This window comes from Melozone crissalis, unplaced genomic scaffold (genome assembly GCF_028551555.1).
Source record: "Melozone crissalis strain CALT ecotype California unplaced genomic scaffold, PUWL_Pcris_2 ptg000018l_1, whole genome shotgun sequence".
Taxonomy (NCBI): Eukaryota; Metazoa; Chordata; class Aves; order Passeriformes; family Passerellidae; genus Melozone; species Melozone crissalis.
Window position 1 is genome coordinate 11,910,141 of NW_026535796.1, and position 26,797 is coordinate 11,936,937.

The 26,797-nt window shown below is 40.8% G+C and overlaps 1 protein-coding gene across 1 annotated transcript in view; it reads right to left on the reverse strand.

Annotated features, from left to right (window-relative positions):
• Positions 1 to 26,797, reverse strand: part of TSPAN4 (tetraspanin 4) — a 414,602-nt gene that overhangs the window by 251,126 nt on the left and 136,679 nt on the right. Inside the window, exon 3 of the mRNA XM_054275435.1 lies at positions 13,808 to 13,889. The gene's annotated coding sequence lies outside the window, so the exon portion shown is untranslated. The remainder of the gene's footprint in view (positions 1 to 13,807; positions 13,890 to 26,797) is intronic.

Consider the following 26,797-nt stretch of genomic DNA (forward strand, 5'->3'; position numbering starts at 1 on the left):
CGCAATGGAATTGCATAGGCATTCAGTGTGCACACAGACATCCATGCATTTAAACACACACCTCTGGCCACATGCCTACAAACACCTGGGGCTGTCATTGCCACTTGCAGACCTGGTATTACCAAATCTCAAATGAAATCTGAAAAGTAGATGAAGCATAGCAGAGACCAGGCAGTGAGTTAACTGCATGACATTTCTGCTGGCAAGCCAAAGATTTAAGATTTTCACAGCAGGTTCTGCACCATCCACAATACTGAGCAATATTGAATGGGGCAAATGCAAGAGCTGGCACCTGCTGGTACTTTGTAGGCATTTAAGCCTACAAGCACATTCATAAAGTACCTAGTTTAGGTACTAAAAGTGTTAGGGAAGTACAAGTTTAAACAACAGTTTAAGGTTAAGATATTGCATACACAGCTTCACTGAAACCCAGATCTGAAGCCAAAGGAATTTCAAATTGTCTACAGACCGAGCAACACTAACTAACTAAGTGAGCAGTTAGCTTGTAGAGGGTACTCAAGAGACTGACAAAACCTGTAGGAAGCTATTCATTTACTCCTTCAGGGAACCTGACTATGCCCAAATGGCTCATCACACCAACAACTGTAGGTGGACAGGGATGAACAGGAGATTCACCCTGGGAGGGAAGCAAACGCCACTCCAAACAACAGGTAGGAATAAATACTGTAACAGAATACAGCAGCTCTGCAACTGTGTCCAAGATAGAGAATTAATAAACCAGAATATAATATCTGGAATTCTATTTCCTTTCATTCTCAGGGCTTTCCCAAGAGGAAGCTAATACTGGATAGGAGACAAGGATTTGCAAGGAAACCTAATGCAAGAAGTCATTAAAAATCAGCAAACAGTTTTCTTGTCAGCAAATTAGATACAACAGAATACTTGCTCCTCAAAGTCACAGCTTATGAGGTACTGTGGAGGGTTTCAACTGGCTCAGTCACGTCCAAATTCAGGCTTCACCAGTTCTCCTGGAGATATTTATTGCAGAGCATCTTTGTACTTGCTGCATTCTTCACAGCACTAGGAGATGCTGGAGATCTTCTCACTTGGAAGGCAATTCTTCTAAATTGGAAAGAAGGCACAACACCTTCTCATCATGCTGTCATATTGGATTTTGAACTCTTTTTGACACTAGATTGTGTCAAAAAAGGAAATAAAAATAAAAACGCAAATTGACAGCTTCTGCAAAGCTTGGAAACTTTGTTTGAACTCAATTAATCTGGTTTAGAAACTATTCTCTAACACCATCTGACACAGCAAAGAACAGAGGTTCTCAAAAGGAAAGCGGCTGCTGCCAAAGTTGGCCTTTGCTCCTCTTTCTTAGAGGCACAAAAGAGAATGGAAAAAAATAAAAAAGAAATAATACATCCAGAAGCTATTAGGGACCACTGTACTCAAGGATTCTAAAAATGAACATTGTGTTTCCACAGTCTGCATTTCTGTAGGAGTAGAGATCAGTGTATACACACATGATAAATACAAATACATTATGAAGAGAATAAGCTGTCTTCCAAAAATTTCTGCTCAATGTTTGCTTGACTACAAGTAAGGCTGTAAAGTATCTTGACATTTTTTCCAGATGCGATATCAAATTGGTTAAAAAATTGGTTTTGTCGCAATTAGCTCTGTCACAGATTTCCCACAGAACAAGGAGGCAGAGAGAATGCTTGGACTTGGCTCTGTTCAGAAGGACTGATCTTCATGAGCATGTTTTTCTGTATCCTTGTACTACTAAACGTATTCCTGCTAATGTGCATCTAATGACGTGCCCCCAAGATTTTAAAGGAGGTGGTTCAGCAGGTGGCAGCTCCATGGGCTTTGCTGATTTCTTTGCCCACATGCATTAGGTAAGAGGAGAAAAACTATGCCCTCCTATACATGCTTTATCCTCTGTAACCCAGACACTGTAAGAGAGCTCTCCCATGCCAGGAGATGCTCATTAGCAGGGATATCTGAAATTAAAGACTCCCTGATAAAGAATCTGGCCATCCTCTTCTGTCATTCCCAAGATCTACTGCCCTCCTCGGGCTTGGCTGGCATGCCATCTCATGTTGACCTTGGCAATCAATACTTCTAAAATGAAAGAGATTTCCCATTGTAATCAGACAACAAACATTATCAGTCATGTGTTTGCCAAGGCAAGGGGCAGAGAAGCACTGATCAACCAGTGAATGCTAATGTATGTGAGGATATTGCAAGTTAAGTCCAAGGGCTTCCCAGATGTACATCAAGGGGCACGGCTAACATCTGTCAGGAGAATCTCCATTTTTCTATTCTTTCACATTTGTAACAGAACTAGACAATAGCAAAATTATTCATACTTAGCAAGACTTTATTACTCAAAGCACTTTGGAGAACACTATACCTATGGAAAGCTTCATAACTTGCTTGCAGCCTATTTTCTATATTTAGGCTTGAATACTGCAACATCTGCAGGAATACTACCAAAAAAAGGGGTCAGTAACTGTTAAACAGAATTTCATTTGCTGTCATTTATCATATCAGGCTGCTTTTCAAAAGGCAATATGAAATCAAGCTTGTTGAAATTCATCCATACGACAAATGCCTATTTCCTGTTTCTGCTTCAATTCTATAGTGACTTGTCTGCCCTTATTAGATTTAGTACCTGGTGAAGTAAAAAGAAAGAAATTCAAAATGGCAAAGAAATCGAAATCTGTGCCACAGACATGTCCAGAAATACTAACTAAAGGGCTGCCTAAATTCCAAAAGCCAGGACAACCCAAGTATGTTCCACTTGCACATTATGAAAATGTTAAACAATACTGTGAAGCTCTCTTCAGTACTTCAGAAGGTTTCTATTAAACTATAAAGCAATAGATACAGTTTTTGGCAAAATTAACAAAAAAAAAAACCTGCTCTCAATACATTAGAAGCATTATTCAGTTGATAAGGAGGAATTGCACAGATTTAACCTTAAACAAAATTTCAAACAGCTCTGTAACAACAGAAAGACATGATGAGACTGAGGCTGTAAACAGACTTTGCATCTTCCAAAACTCCTACAAACAGCATCAACACACTTTCAGAAAAGGCAAGCTTAAATTATTAAATTAATAGGAGTGTAACACACACTTGGACTATGAAAAGTACTTCCAGAACACCAAATTTCTTTAATAATTCCACTGGCATAACTAGTTTATAAATTCATGATATGGAGTAGATGACTCACTCCTAGCCTACCTTTAGTGTCCTCATACTGTTAACTCTTAGGGCCATGATAAGATGAGAGCAGCTTTCATAATTATGACAGGCAGCATGAAGAGCAGGGGGTGGTGTTTAAATTAAACTTTAGCTACAACTTAGCAGCCATATCAGGAGCTGCTATAAAATTGAAGCACTCTATTAAGGCTGTAGTTCCACATAATTATTTTTACTGACTGTACACTGATTTAAGAGAGCTAACTCTCCCTCCCAGCTCTGGTCTCCTCACAGCAGAGTCCAATTCCAACTCACTTAAGCTGACTCAGTTACTCCCAATGTCACGCTCTAAACTAGAGCTGTGGAATCATGCTGATAAAATAATGTAAACATAAATAAATGAAACTTTATTGAAGACAGGCTAACTTCCCCAGTTTTGAATCTAACCCTCTGCAGTTCACAGACTGTAACTATTTGTTGATTTTGGGGATGTATTTGTGTCTAAACACTGACTGCAGGGAGACAGTGGCATTGAAACAGACCATCACATTCATCAGCTGCCTTCTGGGTGCAAAGTTCTGGGGTTATTTTGGTCAGTGCTATAGTCTAATATACGTATCACACTTCCCCCTTAGCATGAATGAAAGGTGAGGATGAACTCACATGTTTGCAGATAGTTTTAAACATGCTGGAAATAGCAGAGTTATCACACCAAATTTTTGTGAACTTCATCCAAACAATAATGAAACTGTAAGGTCCACCGAGGTGAACAGCATTTATATTTTTTTCACTTTTAAATGTTGTTACTCTGTCCTCAGGCTTGGCTACAGCACAGTTGAGGCCTGCACTCCTCTTTGGGAGCCTTGGAGAGAGCTGCTTTGGGGCTTTTTTGGGGGATGAGACTCTACCATTTGGCCTCCAGCTGAGCTGCAGCATCAATCCTGGAGTGACAGCAGAGCTCACACATTCAGCTCATGCCTCTAGACAAGCACAAATAATTCACAGGCCACTGGGTGACTGTGACAGATGGCAACCTCTGAGTGATGAAGGCCAAGTTCTTGCTGAAGTGAACAGGGACAGCATGGCAGGACAGCCAGGGAAGCAGGGAGCCCAGCCTATCCAAAGTCACAGAGCAATTCCTTTATATTAACAACTACTCATTTTCATTTCATCAGAACCTTACAGCCTCTCCCTGTTTCCACTCCCTTTACTTCTAATTTTCTCTCCCTCAGTAGTCTTACCTTGCCTTTTTCCAGACTTTTCCATTAGACACATCTCATCCCCTCATGTATCACTTCATGGCATGCACTGACCTCCTCCTCTCATTTTCTGAGCCAAATATCCTCGTCTGACTTAGAGATGTTTCCACATTTAAACTCTAGAGTTATGAAAGAGATAGTGGCAAAGGGTGGGAGGTTTGTGGAGTCAGCACACAGACACATTGTGCAGAGTTTCAATCTGGGGTAACATGTTTTTAGACAGAGCATCGAGAAGACTGTTTGCTTCTGCTAGTTTAAATAAAATAAAATGAAAGGCCAAAACTCTGAACCTGACTCATTACTGGGCATAGTCTGGGCTACTTTAGGCAAGCAGTGAGGTACAGAATACCAGCTGTAATTGCTGTAGGTCCTGATATGCTTAGAAATTAAACAAAGTAGTTACTGCAGAATACTTTCAAGTGATTTAAAGAGTTCAATTTCTACATAGACACTCTTACCCTAGAACAAATGTCCTTATAGGGGATTATACCTATAGAATTAATTTAAAGTAGCTTATTTGAGGAAAAGTCCAGGAACTGACAGATCTTAGGATTTAGCTGATCACACAGTGAAAACTTTCCAATCCAATTCATTTTCCCTACAGCTTTGTTCATTTTGTTTCAACTTCAAGTTTTTACTGGCTACTTAGGTTACTTCCACTACAACCTGTGTGATCTTAAAGAAGAAACCAGAAAAGGAAAAATATCCACTGCGCTGAGGAGAAATGGGGATAGGCACAGCTATAGAATACAGCATTTCCACCTCCAGCAATCAGCCAAAATAATCTGTGGGTTGAAACCAGTGGGCAATCTCTCATGACACCAGGAAGGAGTTAATGTTCAAAGCTGTAACACAGTGGACTCAACACCAAGCAAGCGGAAGAGAGGGTGTGCTCCAGGATAACATCAATCTCTTTTTTTCCAAGTTGACCTGGGCTTAACTGAAGGAGACAGGTTTGAAGTTTGTTTCCAATCTCTTTAAACAGATGAAAGTCTTTGAATTGAAAAGACAGTGGATCAGGGTTTTCATGTGGCTCCTATCCCTCACTGTGAGGCTACACCCAACAGCCAAGAAATAAAAAGAGAGGTTCTGCCTCCTCACTATCTTGCTTCCTCTTCTCTGTGCCTGGTGAAGTCCTGCTCAAAACTGAGGGGGAGAAGAGCTTATCTGCTATTACAACAGAAGGAAAACATCATATCTCATGCTTATAAATCAATTTAAACCCCACTAAGAAGTTCAAACTGCCAATAACTGCCATTTTCTTTTAAAGAAGATGGGCTTCATAGTGAAGAAAGGAAGAATTAGTTGCACTGCTAACCACCTTGCATGACTTGTTTTTCCACCTGGTTTGTTTCCACCATAGAGTGCTTTGTGCAAATTTCTCTGTTCAGAGCACAGAGCTTTTTTTCCTTCCCTTTTCTTGAACTCCAGGAAAGACCTCCCAGCATGGCAATCTCCCCAGGTTACACTGGCAGAGCTCCAGAGGGCAAACAAATGCTTATCCAAAGCATTCTGTCCCCTCTTGTTACACATCCATTCGTGAGGAGTTCAGCAGAAAAAAAAAAAGCAGTGGTAACACTGGTAATGTGGCACAATTCACCACAGAAGACACACAAGATGTGTAAAAAGCAGAGGTAAGAGATTTTTTTCTGAAACAGACGTTCTGTGTACTGTACAATCCCACTAAACTCCCTCTGGTAACACTTGCAATGCTGGAAAAACCATCATGTCAGAAATCTTAGCAGTTTCCAAATTTTTTATACCCACTAGCATCACCTTTATGACCTTTTTTCTTGGGGGTTGTTGTCATCTCATTGCAGGGGTTCCACACTGTCATTTCCTTATCACAAAAGTTCCACACCTTCTTGGTGTTTCTCATGGACAGCTCCTCAGAGCACTGACTCTTTCTTCTTCACAAAGCAGCCAACTGACTCCAGTTCCCTTCTCACCCAGCCAACCCACTTTTTTATAGCACTCTTCTTCTCACTGGTTACAGCTGTGCCCTGTTAAAGTCAGGCCTGCTCCTAATCTTTGATCATTGGCCCAGCTGCAACTCCTCAGGGTTAAGATTACTTTCTACACTACCTTTATTTTCTTATATTCTATCCCCCTACAGGGGTCTCCAAGGAGTTTAAAGACCAGCTTGCAGCTACACTACTCTGTGTATTAGTGACTACAAACTCAGCTCAGACCCAAGTGCTCCTTTTAGTACTCTCCACATTGTATCTTTGCAACCAAATATTTTCAAAAGAATATTTTACTCAAATTTTTAGAGGAGCTAGGGTGCACCACTTAAGCAGCTGAAGAAGAGAAGAGCTGCTAGAAATGTGCTTGGAGCTCTGCTGCTCATGAGATGACACCAAAGGTCAGACTTTTTCAGTACCAAAGGGACATACAGCATCCTAAACACCTGGAAAACAGAATCACACATTTAAGAAATCAGGAACTGAGTTGGTAACTTTTACCTTATTCTTCTGTAGCCATTAAATACACCCTAAATCAGAAAGCAAATATTCAGTACCATCTCTGATCACATGAAGTTGTTCCTGTTTTTAGTGTCTTGACCCACTCTGAGCCAATCTTGTCACCATTGCTTTCAGAAGCCTGATTTTATCTTTTTATCACTGCTGCTACAAGACAGCTGACTGCAAAGAACATGTCTGTAATGAAATCAGTTGACCCAGAAAAGAAGTGCTAACACCAGTCTAGATTAAAAAAACAAGTACAAGTAGATGCTCTCTCTGACTGCAGGCAGTCCATGCTAAAATGCTGGAGTAACACAGGCACTGTAAAAGAAAGTCCCCTGAATCTGCCCATATGCCAGGTTGCCACGCTTTCCTAAATTTTGCACAAGTTTAAGCATGCGGGTGACCTACTTAAAACAGTGTAATTAAAATAAGCAAGAGTGCAATTATCTTTACTATAAGAAGGCCTAAAGTTTTCTATTATTTTATCCTCAAAAAGCAAAAGCTTTCTTAAAAGTATTGTTCAGACAAAGCAATTTACTTTTGCGGGCTCTAGTTTTAGACACTTTTTTAAAATGTGGGTATTCACCCACTGACACAAAACTTGCTTAATAACACATGCCTGCTCTACTTACTTGTTTCATTTACCTTACAGTTTTCTCTAATATGAGGAAAGCTCCTTCATGAAAGGACAGATTTTTTATATGCCAAGCCCAGGACTTACCAGATTCCAAAAACAAGTGTAGCAGCATATGTCTTCATCCAGGCTTCTATTAACCAGATGCTTTTTATCTTCTCTGACTCAAAAAGGTAATGCAAAGTAAAACAGTGCTCTCACACACACACGACTTCAAATCCATCTCAAGCAGTTTCCCCTGCTTATCAGACTCCAAGCTTTCGCCTAGCCACTCAATAAATCCCTCCTATTCATAGTGTCTCCCAAAGATCATAATAAAATCAAATATTTGTCTTGCATTCCCGAATGGAGTGTGCACACATGAAGATGGAATCAGGAAATTGTGAAGCAGAGAGGACTGGACACCAGAAAAGCCATACAAAATCACCCAAAGCCATTAAATTTAAGAGCTTTTAACTGCTGTCAAGTGTGTCTGGACTAGCTGAGGAAGAAAGAAGTCCAGTTTAAAAGAAGACCATATGAAATGGCTCTAATTCCTCCAGGTAAAAGGGGTTTTTGTTAACATACTACAATACCATTATAGTTCACACTGCCAACAGTACACATCCAGCAGCAACATCAGTGAATATTTTAAATTACATCTGCCCTACTGTTCACAGCTAGGTCTGCTCTGGGAGCAGGTACCCAGCTTCACTCCAGCTCCCTTCCTACAGTGCTTGTTCACCCTGACTGCAGACACTGGGACCTTGGCAGTGCCAGAGGAAGAAAAAGCTTAACCTCCATCTCCCATTTGAGAGGTAAGGTGTGCAGGGCTTAAAATTGCTTTGTAGGATTGAAGAATTCCCACAGCTTCTGTGGGAAGTAGCTTCACACAGAGGGTCTGGGATACTGTTTGTAGTCAAATCTTGAGCACAAGGCCAGAATTCTCCTTTACTGCAGAGCTGACACTCCAGTCTGAGAGCTCGTATTTCATAGTAAAAATGTAATGAAAGGAGCTCCCATATTTCCTGGTTAACATTTCAGCCTTCTAAAGGGTAATAAACCAATATCTCCCTACAACAACAGATAAGTCAGACAAATAAAATGTCAAACTACTTTAGAAATAAGCTAGTCAAGATAATAGAATGAATCTCTTGAGTAGCCATTAATAGCATTTGGCAAAGATGATTCCAGAGGACATATGATATCTAACACAAAAGGATGTGCTATTTTTGTATCTCTCCTTTAAAATCAATTTAGTGTTGACAGGAAGATACCTGCTTAATATCTAAAACCTTCCCCACATCCTTAGGAGGAATGATACCACTAACAGTTCTATGAAAAAACCAAAGCAGAGGCTGCATGGCCAGACAGAGGGAGCCCTGTGCTGAGACTCAAGGCCAGGGATCCTTATCCCAGCTCTCCTACCAGCCCAGTGACCCTGGGGGCAAACTGCTTTCCCTGTCCCATATCTGCAGCGTGAGATTATCGCATGCTCCATGAAACATTGAGATGTATCAGCACAGAGTGTGCTGCAAGAGCTCTGTTTTTATTACCACCAAATTCCCTAGCTGCACAACTAACATAAAGGGAATAAAAACTCCATATCAACCAAATAAGCAGCTGAAGTTGTGAGTAAAACAGCAATATGGGATCCAGACATATTTATTTGCTTGCATTGCTTCCTGCAAAAGACGACAGTAAGAGCCTGTATTAACAATTACTCAGTGTCACAAAACTGGAATATATCAGCTAAACCTAACTTTTCCTATTGTGCTCTCTGAATGACTTGCCATTATCACTATAATACAGCATGAAAAATACCACACTCTTCAGCCTCTATTTTTTGATTAACCAGGTGCTCTGGGAACTTCTTTCTATCCCCATTTGTAATTACTAGTTGTTATTGACATTTTCAATGTGACTTGCTCACAATTAGATCTATTTGGAAAGAAAAAAACTTTTTTTCTTCCATAGAAATGACTTACTTATATTTAAAAATAAACCAGACCTGTTAGGTTAAAAATCTAATTCTGATCCTTCCTTCTGCCTAGTTCTGATTAAGTTTTCCTCATTTTCCAGTGGCTCTGAAGAGAATTGGAGAAATTCACCATCTCTCATAAGGCAAGTGGAAACTTTGGAGAAGTTTGCAGTATGATAATGAAAGCCCTTGCAGCAAGCCTCTCATAATAACAGTTATCCTCAGGATACCCATCCCTCTGAGCTGGAAGGCAGAGATGGGGAGCAGAATGAAGCCCTCATAATTCAGGAGAACAGATCAGTGACCTGCTACACATGTACACATACACAAGGCTATGGGCCCCCTGTAGGATCCACCCAAGGGCACTGAAGAAGCTGCTGGAAGAGTTTGCCAAGCCACTTCCAACCAACCATTTGTCAGCTGTCCTGGTGAACTGGGGGCTCCCAGCTGGCTGCAGTCAGCAACTGGAATGCCCAGATAGAGAAGGGTTGGAAGGAGGATCTGGGGAAGGACAGACCTGTCAGCCTGACCTGGGTGCCAGGGAAGGTCATGGAGCAGATTGTCTTGAGTGCCAGCATGTGGCACATAGTGGACAACCAGGGGATCAGGCCCAGCCAGGATGGGTTTCTGAAAAGCAGCTGCTAGGCTGCTTGACCAACCTGATGTTCTAAGACAAGGTGATGTGATTAGTGGATGATGGAAAGGCTGTGGATGCATCTACATGGAGTTTAGTAAAGCCTTTGACACTGTTTCCCATGGCACTGTCCTGGAGAAGCTGACTGCTCATGGCTTTGGGTGAGTGCACTGCTCACTGGGTAGAAACCTGACCGTACGGCTGGGCCCAGAGGTGGTGGTGAGGGGTGGGTAACAAGTGACAGGATGAGAGGAAATGGCCTAAAGTTGCACCAGGACAGGTTTAGATTAGATAGTAGGAAAAACTTCTTCACTTAAAGGGTGATCAGGCATTGGAATAGGCTGCCTAGTAAAGTGCTGCAATCATCATCCCTGGAAGTCTCAAAAATGTGTAGATGAGGCACCCCAAGTGAAATGGTTTAGTGGTGAACATGGTGGTGCTAGGGTAATGGTTGGACTACATGATCATAAAAGTCTTTTCCAACTTAACAATTCTATGAGTCTAAGTGCTGGGGGATGCAATAAGCAAAGCCCCAGCTCGTGGGCTCAGGTAGGCATTTTTGAGGCATTTGTCTCACACAATGCAGCTCTCCCCTTGGTTGAAGTGCACATAGATAAGCAGCAAGAAACTCTTGATTTGCAAATATTTTCCCTGGTTCCCGATTCCTGGTCCTTTGCATTCACAATTTGGGCTAAAAATCAGAGTTTCACCTTCAGGACTTCCATTGCCATTTACAGCTGGAAAAGGGCTTCTCAGAGAGAGATTTTTTTCATTTCTTATTGATTACTGCTGTCAAAGGAGCCTGTAGGTTTTCTCCATCCTGTCAGCCCTAAGGTGTTTAGTATGGCAAACCAGCCTCCTTGTCAGCAGTGAGACGAGAAGCAGGAAGAGCTAAAGAAAAACAAACGCTGGCAGGGAAAGCGAAGCATTATTCCTCTCCACAACAACTCCATTCCTAACATCAGGCATGCAGGTAGAAAGCCTCTTCATGGCACAAAGATCCTTTTAAATCCCTCAGAATCTACAACCTGACAGCTTCTGGTCTAGACTCCTTGTCTGTGTGCAAGTACTACACTGACACAGGCAGCCTTTCCCCCTCTTTGTGTCAGGAACGGAGCACCACAGTGTGCCACTTCTCCACAAGGTCATCTCCTTGTCTGCACAGCAGAAGTGACTATTCTGGTTAAATCTCACCTCCCAGTGACAGCACATTGAGATAACAATTCACACTACCTGATTTCCATGGTGAAATGCTACCTGGGAGACTCACATTTCTTTTGTATGAAATACAAACACTTACTATATGTATAATCAAACCCATTCACTGTCAGCCCAAACAGATGCCCCCAGCACTCATTCACCACGTTTGCCCAAAAAGCCCTACACAGGACGAGGTGTTTCTCCTTACTCTGTAAAGACCCCCTTAAAGACTCAATCTAAGAAATTTCTGCAGAGCAACAGAAATTTTTTTTCCCTGCACACTTTATTCAGTAGTGCTGTGCACAATGCTGTAAGGATGAGCAAGTAAACATGGTCTTAAGAGTTGTATCCTCCAAATCATACAGTCATCCTGTGTGAATATTTACAGTAAAAAAGAAAACAAAGCCTCCCACTCTTCTTCAAACCTTGCCTGAAAGCTCTGCAGAGTTAAATATATAACAATACAAAACCAACAAAATCACTAACAATGCGTAAAATTGGGTCAGTCCAACTGCTGAAGGCTTCTGCTTGCTGCATCTCCTTGGCCTAAATCTGTAATTCAGTTTGAGAGTTGAAAGCAAAGTTGTTCAAGTTTTGACACAGTAATTCAGTAAATAAAACAAAAAACCCTAGTCCAATTAAAGACTACATTAGTGGGAAAATTATGGCCACACTACCAACAACTACACTACCTGCTCCATTTAATTGCAAAACCTACATAGACAGAAAGGCCCTTTTGAGGGGCCCGTGTAACAACAGGTTCTTTAGTTTTCACAGACAAAATGAAGGGAGAAAAAGTAACAAAAAGAGTTATTTTCTAGCATAAATCACTGAGATTTTATTCATTCAATTTGATTGACACAGGGTAAGGTTAACAATATAGAACAGATCTTAATTCCACAAGTAATTTAACAAGAAGTTATAGTTTCAAAGATACACATCAGAAACAAAGAAAATACATTTAAAAAAAGTGGGGAGGAAACCCACACAACCAAAACAAAGAAACAAACAAACCCCAAACACTATAAAACCAAAGCAATTCAAGACCTAGAGACATAGGAATAGGAGGAGAAGAATTACTGAAAAGCAAGCAATGCAAAACTTCTTAAGAGACACCACCCTTTTAGGGTGTGAGATTAACCAAGTCAAAAGTTGATATCAATTAACATCAATGGACTGCAATTCCACTTCACACTATGGACCTTGATCAAATCCTCAATTTACCTGTGCTGCAGAAGTCCACAAACCTACAAGGACTTAAATAAACACCTGCAATTCCCAGTGAAAAGGGACATCATGTCATGGTGATTGTTTCTCTGAGTGTCTTCAGTAGCTTGCAAACAGTAAGGACTTGCTATTTGCTATCACATGTACTTTCTTTTAAAGTGAAAGCCAGAAATTATTTTTCTTTCTGGATTTCTGACAAAATCTGACTTTCCTCAGGTTGGGACTGGTCACTCTGTCACCTGTAACTGTTTAAAGGTATCCAAAATAGGATGTATTTAAATAAAATAAAGGGAAAATACTGAGCCTCTATTGAAAAGCTTCACCACTTCAGATATATTCACTTGGAAGTTATTACAGTGTTTTATTTCCAGCTTTAGTCTTCCAGAAGATTCAGAAATATTTTTCCCTACAGGGCTTTCAAAGGGACTGAACATAAACACCAATGCATCATCATCTTCCTTTCTGCCTACTTCAGGAGCTGCACTCTGTGAGATTATCCCAAATATATCTCAGTCTCTCAGCCATTTGTTGCTGGGTGATCAACTATATAGGTACAGCAACTCTGTCAGGTGCTGCAGCACCTCTTTTTTTAATCTGTTTATCTGTCCCTTTCCTTCCCACAGTGTGTTCTTCTGCACCTTCACTGTTTTTATAACATGATTTCAAGGATTGGACCTGTTTTTTTTTTTCCTATTCAAAATACCTATGCTGTGCAAAAAAATTCAGATCTGGAGGAAAGAATGAAGATTGGCAGATTTCATGCATGACTTTGGTTTTTATTTATTATTTCAAATTTTTTTTCTTGAACAGTGAATTCTCATAATATATCAGCATTTGTCATAAATCAAACAAGAAAAAAAGTGATCTGAGTATGAAGGAATGCAGTTGTGCTCAGTATTCAGGTAAACAACAGCCACATCATATGAAGTTGATTTGCCAGTAAGAAAAACAGAGAGGATCCTGGGCTAATAATTCAATTCCCACTTCAGTCCCCTCACACAAAGGGCTCAGTACAATGTCTTTCCAGGCCACCACATCCCAGGGGAAAGAAGGAAACACAACCCACATTAGCAGTAAGCAGCATCTCCTGGTACCAGTCTGATCCATTATATTAACTGTACTACTTTCTGCAGATTGTCATTTCTGCTCTCCACAAAGCCATCCACTGAGGCCTGCAGCTGAAATGTAATTATCTACTCAGAAAGTTATTTCAAATCAATAAATAGATCACAACTGCTCACGTACCTGATGGAGGAACAGGAGTTCAGAGCACTTGATGTGATCCCAGCTGACAAGGTGGCCTCTCTGCAGCCAGCACACTGGGGACCTGCAAAACAAGGCCTGTGTGTCAGAAGCTGCACACCTTTTACAAAATACAAGGAAAAAAACTCTTTCTAACCCTGCCTTTGAGGACAAAAGAGACCCCCCCCTCATTAACTACGCTAAACCCACTGGATTGGAACCTAATAGAGAAAAACCTGGCAAGGTGTGACTGTAAAGAATGGTGCACGAAACCTCAGCTTGGCTCCTGAAGTTGCCAGAATGACAACACCCACCAATGGCAGCAGGAGCAGAGCAAGGGGAGACATCACTTTCTTTCTAAAGGTGGTGGGATGATGTTCTTCACTCTCAATAAGATTTAAGCTCCTTTCTCCCATGGGCACTTCCGAACATCACACACAGCATGTTTCCATCTAGCCCCGTGTTCAAGCACTTCATTAGAACAGGGCAGCATTATCAGCTTCTTTGCATAATCTGAATCCTATTAAACACTGGATGAGATATGAGCACTTCATCCTATTAAACACTGGATCAGATATGAGCATTTCATGGACTTGAGACTCAAAAAACATGTACATAAATTCTACACATCCAGAATATATAATGTATAAATCCAATACTGGGGGTGGGGGGAGGTGGGGAAGTTCATTGAAAAAACAAAATACAAGAAATTGAAAAGAAAAATTTAAAATTGGCTTTCTAAAATCAAAATATTTTCATAAAACACAGAGCATTAGCATCTCCGTCTTGCGTACTATTTTGGTTTTTAAGGAAGTTATACTTCTGATTTTTTTTGTATAACCACAGAAACTACGTTTTCATTTATAGCTTTAAAACAAAGCAGAGCTCACCCAAAAATTTCATGTATGCAGAAATTGGAAAGATTTTATAAAACTTATTAAATTTAAAAAAAAAAATCAAAAGAACCCCATTAGTAGAACAGCAACAGGCATCATTAGTGGGACTATACTGTGCAAAAGAATGAAGTAACTGTACATAGCACTGGACAAGACAAGGCAGATGTAAATTAAACCTCCATCTCAGATCAGGTCATTGCCCACATAATGCCCTGTATTAAAACTTAAATTCACAGAATCTCAGGCTGGTTGAGGTTGGAAGGGAGCCTTGGAGGACATCTGATCCAACTGCCTGCTTCAAGCAGGGGCACTCAAGAGCAGGTTGCCCAGAATTATATCAGACAGCTTTTAAAGATCTCCAACCACAAGGCTGCACAACCTCTCTGGGCAGCCTGTGCCAGCACCCAGTCACCCTCACAGCAAGAGTATTTTCCTGATGTTCACACAGAACTTCCTCTGTTTCAGTCTGTGCTTCTGTTCCTGTCACTGGGCACCACTGAAAAGAGCCTCACTCCTATCTTCTTTGTACCCTCCCTTCAGCTATTTATACATATTGATAAGATTCCCCCTGAGTCTTCTCCTCTAAAAGCTGAATAGTCCCAGTTGTCTCATCTCAGCCCTTCTCCATTACTCATCTCTGTGGCACTTCACTTCCATCATGATGAGACTCACATACAAATGCACACTGCTTCCCCACTGCACATGAAGTCTCATCAAAGCCCACAGGACACTTGGCAAGTGCAAATGTTAGATCCCCTTCCAAAGCAAAGTGCTTGGGAATCAACACCCCAATAACTTGCTAGCAGCAGATTTCAGTAAAAAGGTGACAGGGTGACACTCCCCTTCTTCCAGGAGCACAGAGAACGTGAGAAGAAATTATTTACCAAATGCTATGGCTCTATTTGTGTTTCTCATCCCCCACCACCCCAATTAAAGACTGATTGAAAGGTTTTGAAGGCAAGGCTTTTAAGCAAAGAATGTTATAAATAGAATAACAAGTGTTTTTATGCCAATGTAATGACTTCCATAGTTATTAAGGCAGAATTAGTATACTTGGAGAAACAAAAACCACCAGGAATGGACAATTAAGAGCACAGATTAATCCTCAAAGACAAGATGCTTAAAGACCTAATAAAGGAAATTTCATTTCCTTTCGGGAAGGGAAACAAAATCTTGCGAAACAAGAAACAAAGACTTCCAAAGACTCTGGAAAGGAGATAGGATCAAATGAAATGCAATTTAAAAAAAAAAACCCAGAAAATTGGGACATTTAGTGACTACAAGAAAATGGTCTGGGAGGAAATGAGGTGCAGGGCAAAGGACCAAAAGATACCAAAACTAACCTCAAAGATGTTGCAAAAGCAGGGGAAAAAATCAAGGAGGAAGATACAACTTTGAGGGAAAGATATGAGTGGCATCGTATGGGTACTGAAAAAAAAAAATCTTCACCAAAGTGAAAGCCATCAAAAGACATGGGATGCCATCAACTGCAGGGACATGGAGCAAAGCTTGCCCAATTGATCCCCATTGAAATCACAAGATCTTGTTTCCCTTCCCAAAAGGAAATAGCCTGACTAAAACCAGTGAGATCAGAGAGATCTAACTCTTTCAAAAGGCCTGCAAGGCGTTTGATGCTTCTTTTACCAGCAGGCTTTCCCTGCCTTTGGTTGAATCTTATCCAAAAAGGTGAACTTCAAACACATTTTTAAAGTGAAGAGGATGACACTGGAGGATGCCCTTTATTCAACCAGACTCATTCCACAGGAACAAACAGAGATGTTCAGCACTCCTAGCCTCTACTTCATGACTTAAAAAAAAAAAAAAAACAAACCTGCATGGTCTAATTACTGAATAAATGAAACAGATTAATTAGATTAGACAGTCAGAAGAAATAAGGCCATTCCTTCCCATTTAAGTACACATTCAGTACAGGAGATGTACCAAGAAGGAAAAAAAAAATCTATTGCATATATTAAACAATTCAAGTACAGCACTAGAAGATCTTGCAGGAAAGAAGTAATTCTAGCTGGGAAAGGAGACTATGAACTACTGATTGCATCAATGTGTCCCTACCCACTTGTGAACACTTCTGCTGCCTAGAACAGCATTACTGTGTCAGGCACGGAGCCTGAAATGCCATGCAAGGTACAAAATCTGCTCTCCCTCATAATGTCTTTTATCCAAATCACATCCATACCAAAGGAACAGATTATTCACAACTGGGAAAATGCATCCAAAGTCTATTTCCCAGCATTTTTTAGGAGAGGACTTCATAGAAGTGAGACATGAATGAAAATCATCTTGGGAGAGTGCTATGTAATAAAAAGGATCTCATTGGGACAAATTTGTCTTTACTTTTGTTTCCAGCTTATTAGAAAGAAGAGCATCCCATATTTCTTCCAGTTTCAAAATCCAAAAGCAACAAAACCAACAAAAATTTGAGTAAACTTATAGGTGAATTCTTTCTACAATGTTTCTGCTTTGTTTCCAAGCCAAGAAAGTGCTTGTATGTGTTCTGTATACTTGATCTAATTTGATTTATAGCATTAGAGAGAGAGAGAATTTGCTTGACCTAATGAACTCTCCTAGAGATCAGCACAACTTCAACTCTTTTGCTGTAAATCCTTCCTCACTTTAGCACAGTATTCTACATATAAAAATACAACTGATCAGACACATAGCCCAGAAATCAATTCTGAAATTTTGCCTGAAGCCAAGGAAAAGCTCTTTTGCCCACCTAATGAAACATATCTATGGGCAAAAATGCTAAAATCTAAAACTTAATTAATTATAAAATTACGATAAATAAAATTAATAGCATAGAAACCATTATTAAAATCTAAAATAGATTTCTTCCCCTTTCATTAATCTTTTTGGTTTATGAACTTAATTTTTTTATGCCTGCCAGAAAACTAGATAACAAGGAATGTCAGCATGCATTTTGTTGAAAGTGTCTAAAACCATACTGACCCCATCGAAACACTTAACACAAAGTTCTTCTATTAACTTTTTTATTTAACTCTCAAAGGATAAAAAACTCGAGGTCTCTTTGTTGTCATAATCCAGAACCCTGCTAGCCCAAGACTGCAGCTGTTGATTTTTCACTGAGGTTAGTTCACATTATTGCACTGAACAAGCTTAAGGCCAGTGCAATTTCAGGCTTACTTGACATCAATCACACTGGGACTTTTCAAACTCTTGCTACAGAAGCTCCCTTCAACAAAAAAATTAAGCTTCTGAGCTTGTGATTATGTATTCAGCCTAACTAGTCCCAGTTAAAGCAAAAGAGGTCTAACGTCAAAAAAAATGTTCCTGTTCCCTTCTTTGCTTGGTGTTCATTTAAATTCTGCCTGTCCTGGAAGGAGGAAAGTGCTGTAGATATTTTGAAAGATTAAATGAGAGTTTATTCAATAGCACTGCAGTCAATACTTTCTTTAATCAAATAAAATAATATTCTAGGAACATATATAGTGGATTTTTTGTATGAAAGTCTCAATAGCATTCTTAAAAATGCATACCCAGTGCTGACACTGAAACATATCCAATCATCTTAGAATCATAAATAATTACTTCGAAAGCTTCATGAAAAGGCACATTCCTTGCTCTTCTGCAGCCATTCCAACTGATACAAAGAGCTCAGTTTTCAGGGGGAAGAAAAAAATATCACAAACACAAACCAGATATCTGAAGGTCAGTGGCTGTATGGCCAATGTTAAACAGATTAAATTAAGTAAATTATATTTTCATCATGTCCTAAGTGCCACAAACAGGGCAGTCTGTGTCCTGGGAGGGAAGACATCTCTAGCTCACGACCTCCATGCCTTGGTACACAGGGTTCAGCCTTGGCTGAAATTTGGGATTAAGAGCAGGTCTGACTCAACTGCCGAGGACAGCCAGGCAGCTGAAAGGAGTGGGGAACCCTCTAAATGCAGATTAGAAAATACATGTGAGCTACAGTCCTTGCCCTTCCAGCTGGAGAGCTCTAATGAGCATAATCTTTGTGGGTGGGTCTCACCTGTGAGTGTGTTTTTAAGCAAGGAGGATCACATCACACACACAGACCCATCGGACACATCAGCCACTCATTACCTCCTCATCTCCCCTGATGTGTGACACTCCTTACCAAAAGAAGCCTTGTCAGAAAATAATTTTTTCAAAAACAGTGGCACACTGAAGACTCTATTTTTCACCAGGACTCAAAATCAGTACATCTTCCAGTCCTTCGTGAAACATTTCTTTTCAGGATTATTAATTGCATTGTTTTCATTTCAAGGGAGAAATTATTGACAAAATGCTTTACCACCAATAAAGAATCACTAATTCTGAAATTTATGTGGAAAAAGTGACTATCAAAAGAGTCATTTTGGTGTAAGAATTTGACAGCTCATTGACAACAGCCCTGCCGTGTCCGTGGAAGAGCCCTGATGGTGCTGTCTGCTGCCTTAAGACAGCATCATCTGTAATGCCTACTACCAAAAGGCAATTTAAAGCCTGGGGTATCAAAAGTCAATTGAATCTGGAATTTCTCAATGCATGGCCTCCTGTAGCTGATTTTTGCCTTCTCTATATATCCTCATCTCACTATTTGCAGAGATCCTCAGGGATCACATTGCTCTGCATCTCCTGAAGCAACAGAGCAGAAAGAGAAAAGGACTGAATTGTCTTTCTTTCTTTCCCTTGACAGAAATAACTCTACTCCTGACAGGCTGCACAGTAGCAGAATGCTGCAGTCAACTATTTGATAAGAGAAGGCAGGAATGATGAGCTTCACAGCCTCCCAAATCCAACACAGACATCTAAATATGTTATCCCTTGCACTGCATATTAGCTTGGCACAGAAATTTTTTGTATCAATGCTGTATACAGATTGTTCACAAGTAAATAAGATTAGAGGAAAAGGCTGGGAAAGCTCATTCCCCAAATAATAAATTCCAGCAGCTCAAACAGAGATCAGTACCATGGAGAATAGGACAGTACTGATTGACGAGAAGTCACCCAGCTTCACCCTAGAGCAACTCATGTAGCTGAGGTATTCCAGAGAGTAAATCCCTATTCGATCTTCTCATATTTTCTCATCAGATATAATTTAGCAACAAGTATGCCTAAACTGTCCAGAAGCCAGCACAGTCCTGAGGAAAACAAAACCTTATATCAGGCTTCTGAAGGTTGCAGGATCAGATACAGAAATGAGACTGCAAGGAAGTGAGGATATTACTCCTGTCCTCAGAGACCCAGCAGACTCCAGAAAAATGACAAAGGTCTTTCACAATGCATTTCAACTTCAGCACGTGAAATCAGAAAGATTACAAAATGTCAAGGCAATTCAATCTTTTGCTTTTGCTTACAAAGAGCAAGCCATTTATCTAAAGCACATTTGAGGGGCTTTGATCTTATCTGATTCTTAGGAGACATTTAAAATAACAGGACAAGGAAGGTAAATTCTGTACTCCAGCACATGACTGCAGAGAGCAGGGACAGTTGTGCAGGTGAGAATAAGGACAAAATTAGTGTAGGATCACACCTGCCCTCCTCCCTAGCTTCCACTGACAATTGAACTATTGTGGTTCATCCCTAACAGCAGCAGTGGCAAGGGCAAAATTACCAGGAATTCACTGATTGTCAGTCTCCCAATATCCAGCACTGCTGCTGGCAGCAGTTTTCAGGGAATTCCTCATACAAGGCACTGAAATGGAAGAGTTCTGATGCTTTCTGCTTGTGCCTGGGGACACCTCTGGCTGGGCTCTGCTCAGCAAGATTGGTGATCAAGACTTCATCCTGTCCCAGCTATGACTGCTTCAGTTGGGCTTTCTTTGCTCTGGGACGAGACAGAAGCATTCAAAACACAGAAAATTTTGACCCAAGGTTGAAAGCACATTTTTCAATGCTCTTCCACTACCATGCTAGAAATGAACACATTCTTTTCTGTGAAGACACACAACACTCAAAACACTGAGGTAGATTCAAACAAAGGTTTTATAATTTTCCTGACTTCCATAAAGCTTTTCTGGTCTCGGGCTGGCATTTTCATTGTTAAAAAAAAAAAGAATGGAGGGAAAGAATCCCTGCCAAGAACAACCAAAGCCCTGGTAAGTGAGATGATACTCATCTCAGGAATAACACACTTATTTGCTATGGAGCTGTAATGAAGCTCAAACCCTTGGGCCTTGCCTTGTTCACAAAATCTTGTGCCTGGCCCTCTGCCTCCCTGCCCCAGCCTTGGACCTGCCCCATCTCCAAGCACTGGATCACTGCCTTTTGGGCCATGGACACTGCTGGGCCATTCAGACAATGACACAACCTTATCTGTATATTCCAGTTTTCTAAGCCTTAAAAGCTCCTTGAGGAAGGAAAAAAAAAAGCCTCCTCTCTCCCAGCTCCTGTATAACCTGTCATACAACCTTAGAGAAGTATAAAAAGCTTTCAGCACAAGTCTAACATGCAGCCATCCATTCTACAAGATGATCCCTTTTCAGTTGGGCTGTTCAGCAGCAATATTTCCAATGCTTTCCTCTTTGCCACAAAGTAAATCATTGAAAATTCTGTAACAAACCCACAGCAGCTAAATTGCCCACCTACCTTTCTCTGTTATCTAATTTGCATTAATTACATTCAGCTTAATGGAAGCAATTATTTTATTAGTACAAACTGGTGGTCATGTACATACTCCTGTTGAAATATTTTGGGTTGGACACAGACCAATTACCTGCTGAATTACAGGGCACCTGATCACAAAGTTATGAAAAGTTCAACAGAAAACTCTCTAGACAGTACATAGCTTTTGTTTTCAAAAAGCTGTGTGCCAGAGGAATGAAACTCAGAGGGTTGACATATCCAGCTTTGAAACACTCACCCTTCCATTAAATTAGTTTAACTGGTGCAGAAATCAGTAAATTATTCCTCACTATTCCCACCAATATTAACAGATGATTGCTACCGATATGTACATTGTAGAGGACAGTCTGAGAACCCTGCTGCACTGAGAGCTGAGTACTCATGCTCATACAACATTTTAACAAGCACACAACTGGATGGCATCCACAAGGAGGAAGAAGGCTGGCCTATGTGTCTTTCTTGAATTTAAGACACTTCAGGTAATTGTCTAAGGACACTTCACTGAAGTTAATGAATTTTGTCTGGTAATTATTTTAAATAATGCCTTTAAATATACATTTCTCCCACCTTGTAAAGACAACTGTGCCTGGAAAGTTTATGGAGACAGACACAGTTTAAAAACACCCTCCTGAAAAACATCTACCTCATGTGCAGAACAGAGACAGCACTGAAAGCAATGAAAAGCTGAGACTTTATCTGGCTGGAATTCAGAGTGCCACCAAAGAGAATGGCCACTCTTAGGGATCACATAGGATTGGTTCAAAAAAATGCACTTCAAATATGAAGGTTCGCATGGAAAGGCCAAGATATTTAACAAGATCCTCTACTGACCTCCAGAGAATTTATAATCAGATCACAAGACGCAGCCCCCTTAACCTATTTACAAGCAGAAGAAATCCACGTGTGATGCTGATGCTCCCACCACCCTCCCACAGGGATGGATCACAGCACACAACGTGCAGAGCTGGTATGGGCCTCCCGAGGCACTTGACAAATCTATGGCAAATGCACCTAGAACTCATTTTTTAGAGGGCTGCAAGTCAGCTGAGGATGAAATGAGAAGGGACTGACAAAGTTTAAAAGACCAATTCATGGGTCTTGCTCTGCAAAGCAGCTGCTCACACCTCACTGGTAATTTCTCATTAGCACTGAGTGTTTGCTCTCTGGGAGCACTCAGTCATTTTGTATCACACATTAAAGTCCCAGCCCAACACCAAAGGGCTGCCTTTCCTTATTTTTCTCCTCCTCCCCTTAATTAAATGTATTTCCAGGAATTAGCAGGCCCTCGTCTGTTTGTTTTAAACAGCAACTTCTTTACATTCCCACTAAAATTATAGAAATATATGGAGCTTAAGTGCCGTTCTGCACAGAGGGTGCTGAAAAATTAAAATATTTTTCTTCATTGGAATGAGTCCAAAATATTGTCATGCCAACTGTGGTTCTAAAGATACAGGCAAGATAAATTGAACAACATAATCTACACTTTAAACAACTAGAGATATATCTGACTCCCAGATAACTGACTAACAAATCACTGACAATCAGAGAAATTAAGGCCAGAATACGGAAATTTCTTCTCTCACTTCCTATCACCTTCACCAGCACATCTTTTAATGATCCCAGCTTTTCATTTTACAGGATATTAAAAAAAAAAGGAAAGGCAGACAATTCAAAATTTATGAGGAGCCAAGCGACCCTACTGAGTGCCACCTTTCTTGTTTCATTTGTCATGCCACTGGCAAAAATTAGGTTTGCAGTCTTCCTCACTTAACAGCCCTATGTATCTTGCATTCATTTGTCTCCCTGTCTAGCAGCTTTTAATACCATTTACCAACATTTATTTCTTCTCAGCTGCCTTCCTCCCTCCAGGGTTCTCAGTACAGTCTTATGGGAACTCAGGAAAATACATTTTCTACCATTTATGTTCCCAGCTCCTCAGGGCAAGGCACTGCACTCACCCTCCTTAGGCAGAAGAGGACCAGGAGGGACACTTTCCACTACAGGCTAAAAAGGCTGCTATTTAAACCTGGATGCTTACAGAAGTGACTTGCTCGTACCACCAGAGGCTCAGGAACAAAAAATGAAAGGGCAGTCAAAGCCAAGTTTTTTTTCTATACAGGAGAGCTGTACACAGGAATCAGGCCAGAAGGGTTGGGGTTTAAAACATAATGACAGTATAAAAATGCAAAAGTGCTTTTTCTTGGCAGGTATTTGTTTCTCATTCCCTGGGTTCTCTGTATATGTTCTACAGCATTTAAATCTAGCTGTTGAAGCCTCAAAAGCACAAAGGTACCTAATACAATATTCCAACCAAGTTCCTCTAAGAAATGCCTCAAAGCCATTTGACTGAAGGAAGAAGCAGAAACATTTACCATCAGGTGGCCTTCTCAGCTACAGAAATTTGCATCACAGGCGTCAGCACTCTAGTGCTATTTGCAAAAGCTGAGTTTGCAAGGGCTGGAAATAATATTCAGTAGCAACAAAAACTATTGACTGTGGCTTGTAGTGAAGGCAAACTTTCTGGATAACAATTTCAAATCATGGTTAAGATACCAATTCATGTGTGGGACCAGTCAAGACTCAGTGCTGGTTAACAGCCAAGAGGCTCCAAGGAGGGCCCATCTTTTACAGTTTCAACCTCCTGTCTTTCAAAGCAGGGGAAAAAAAAAGACTGTAGCAAAACTGAATTGAAAAGTAAGGTTCTCCTGCTTCTCTTTCTCAAAGCAAGAGAAAAACTGGAGCTCAAGAGGGGTGATGTGATTTTCTGACATAACCAGGACTTGGGACTCTCTCCTAGGTGGAATATACAGAAGGTGAGACAAAGATGTGGACAGACAAAGCAGCATATAGAAGTCTAAGGAGAGCAGTACACAAAACTTTTTCTGAGCTACATGGTAACCCAGAGGCTAACTTAGACTGGGGTTCTCCTCCTTATGATAAGAGAAAGTGAGGAAAGATATGGCATGTCCTGGATAATATTTATTCACAATAAAATACTTAGAAAATCTTGTTTCCTCAAACAAACAAAAAAAAAACCAAAAAACCAGAAACTGAACAGCAAGACAAAGTTGTTCAAATTCTATTTCAGCTTCAACATTCTTGTCAACTTGTCCCGCATACAAACCTTTCTTGTCAGCCCTTTCTGGACCCCTGCTTCTAGTCCTGACTGCTCACAGGCCTGCCTGCCAGTACCTGAGATGCTTCTTGCATTTTTCTTCTCTCCGACACTCTTTCAAATACTCATTTCAGCAACAGATATCAAAATGATAAGGACAGCAGAACAGAACAACAGCTTACTCTTATCAAATAAAGGGAACAAGGTAGCCTTGGAGAAGTAGATAAGGCAAACAAAACAGAAGTCATGCAAAACACAAGCAGGATGCCAGCTCAGCTCTGCAAGGCTGGCACAGCAGAAGTTATGCAAAACAATCACACTGCAGCTACTCAAAAGTGGGGGTCGAGGGCCAGCCCCCTACAAAGCACACCCGACATTGAGGGCAGACCCCAACGAACCATAAAAGGACTTCTGATAAGGGGTGTGACTATGTAAAATCAAGTCATCCCTACACGCCAAGTAAGCAGGGAGAGCTAATGAATGTCTAATCAGTGTGTACAATAAAAGCTCTGCTTACCCGACGCCCGGCGCACTGGAGCCTCCGAGTGCCCAGCACTGCCCTGAGGAATGCCTGCTTTCTAACACCCAAAACTGTGTTAGAAAGGGTCTGTCGGGCCGATTTCGGTATCGTTTTTGGCAACTCCCAATGGAAAACTCTGCCTGATCTCCCGTGGATCCGAGGGATCTCTGGATCTTCGCACCGGCACCGGGACTTTCCTGGAGAAGATCACAGATCCCCGGACCAGTCTGGGACACAGGTAAGAGCCTATTTGATAATAAGGCATTCTTTCGGGAATCCTGCCCATATAAGACGTGTGGCTCTTCCAGGGCATTGGGTGGGTTATTTGATATTCCAGAATTTTCTATTTTACTTGGTTTTATCAATCCATAATTGCTTTGTATTTCCATTTATATCTGTATTGTAGCATTTTGGGTGTACTATTCAGAGATGGGCAGTGGACAATCTAAAAGAGGCATTGTGAAAAAATCCCCACTTGGTTGCCTTTTGCAACATTGGAAAAAGATTGGAGGCCCCCCTGGGGGACCAGCGACCAGGGAGAATTTGATTAAGTGTTGCAATCAGCGGTGGCCATTGTACGAACTAGACTCTGGAGAAAAGTGGCCACAAAATGGAACCTTGAATCATAATACACTGTTAAAGTTAATGTTGTTTTTAAGACGGGAACAGAAATGGGATGAGGTTATGTATGCTGATATGTTTTTCACTTTACGGAATCATCCCGAATGGCAGAAAGATTGTGGCTTGAATCCAGCCCCCTCAGACCCTTTTGCACTGGCTCTTGAAAGGGAGAATCAAGGAAAATGGTTAAAATGCTGTTGTTCTATGTGCAGCACAGGACAAACTTGTTCTAAACATCTCCCCAGTATGAAGGGTGATTTAAATGTTATGGTCAGTCCTAACTGCAGGTTAGATGGGGGAACAGAAAACCAGGCTGCTGAGACTGATACTATGAGGGAACTGGCACATAAAGAGGTGGATTTATCAGGTCTAGATGAGAACATGGAGAGTGCAGGGAGGACATATCAAGGAGCAGAGGAGACAGAAGAGATAGAGAGGACATATCATGGAACAGAGGGTTTTAGTCTGCAGACACAGCTAAAGCTAAACACAGAGATGTGAGAGCAGCTGCCTTCCATCAGGCAGCTGGTATGGATGGTCCAATAACAGGAGAAGTACAATTTTCAGTAACAGACCTTAATAATTGGAAGTTGATGGCTGGCACCTATCTAGATGACCCAGACAAAATGGCAAAAGCATTTGAAATTATGATAAAACTTCAGGATCCGGACTGGAAGTACATAGATGCTGTATTAGAAATGTTGTTTGACAGTACAGAAAGAGAGATGGTTGTTAAAACCAGTAGGAGGTTTGTGGAAGAGCAGATTTTGACAGGCAACTTGTCAGGTACACTGGACATTAATTTTCCCACTGAGGATCCCAAGTGGGACCCTAATGTGCCCATGTTTAGAGAGAGATTAAATAGATATCAACAATGGATACTATATGGAATTAGAAATGCCATACCAAAGGCTATCAATATGTCAAAATTACTTGAAATTAAGCAGGATGGTAAGGAATCACCTAGTGAATTTTTAAATTGCCTGAAAAAAACAGCTCAAAAATATACTAATATTGATCCTGATACAGAGGAAGGAAAAACTCAATTAGCCCCCAGACTTGTGAGGCAATCCTCAGATTATATTAGAAAGAAATTACAACAGACTCAGGGACAAGACCAGCATGATTTAGGGAAGCTGTTACATGTTGCTTGGGGAGTTTTTCAGAACAGCGAAAACCAGCAAGAAATAACTAAACAAAAAGTAGTGGGAGTTAATGAGGGAATTTCT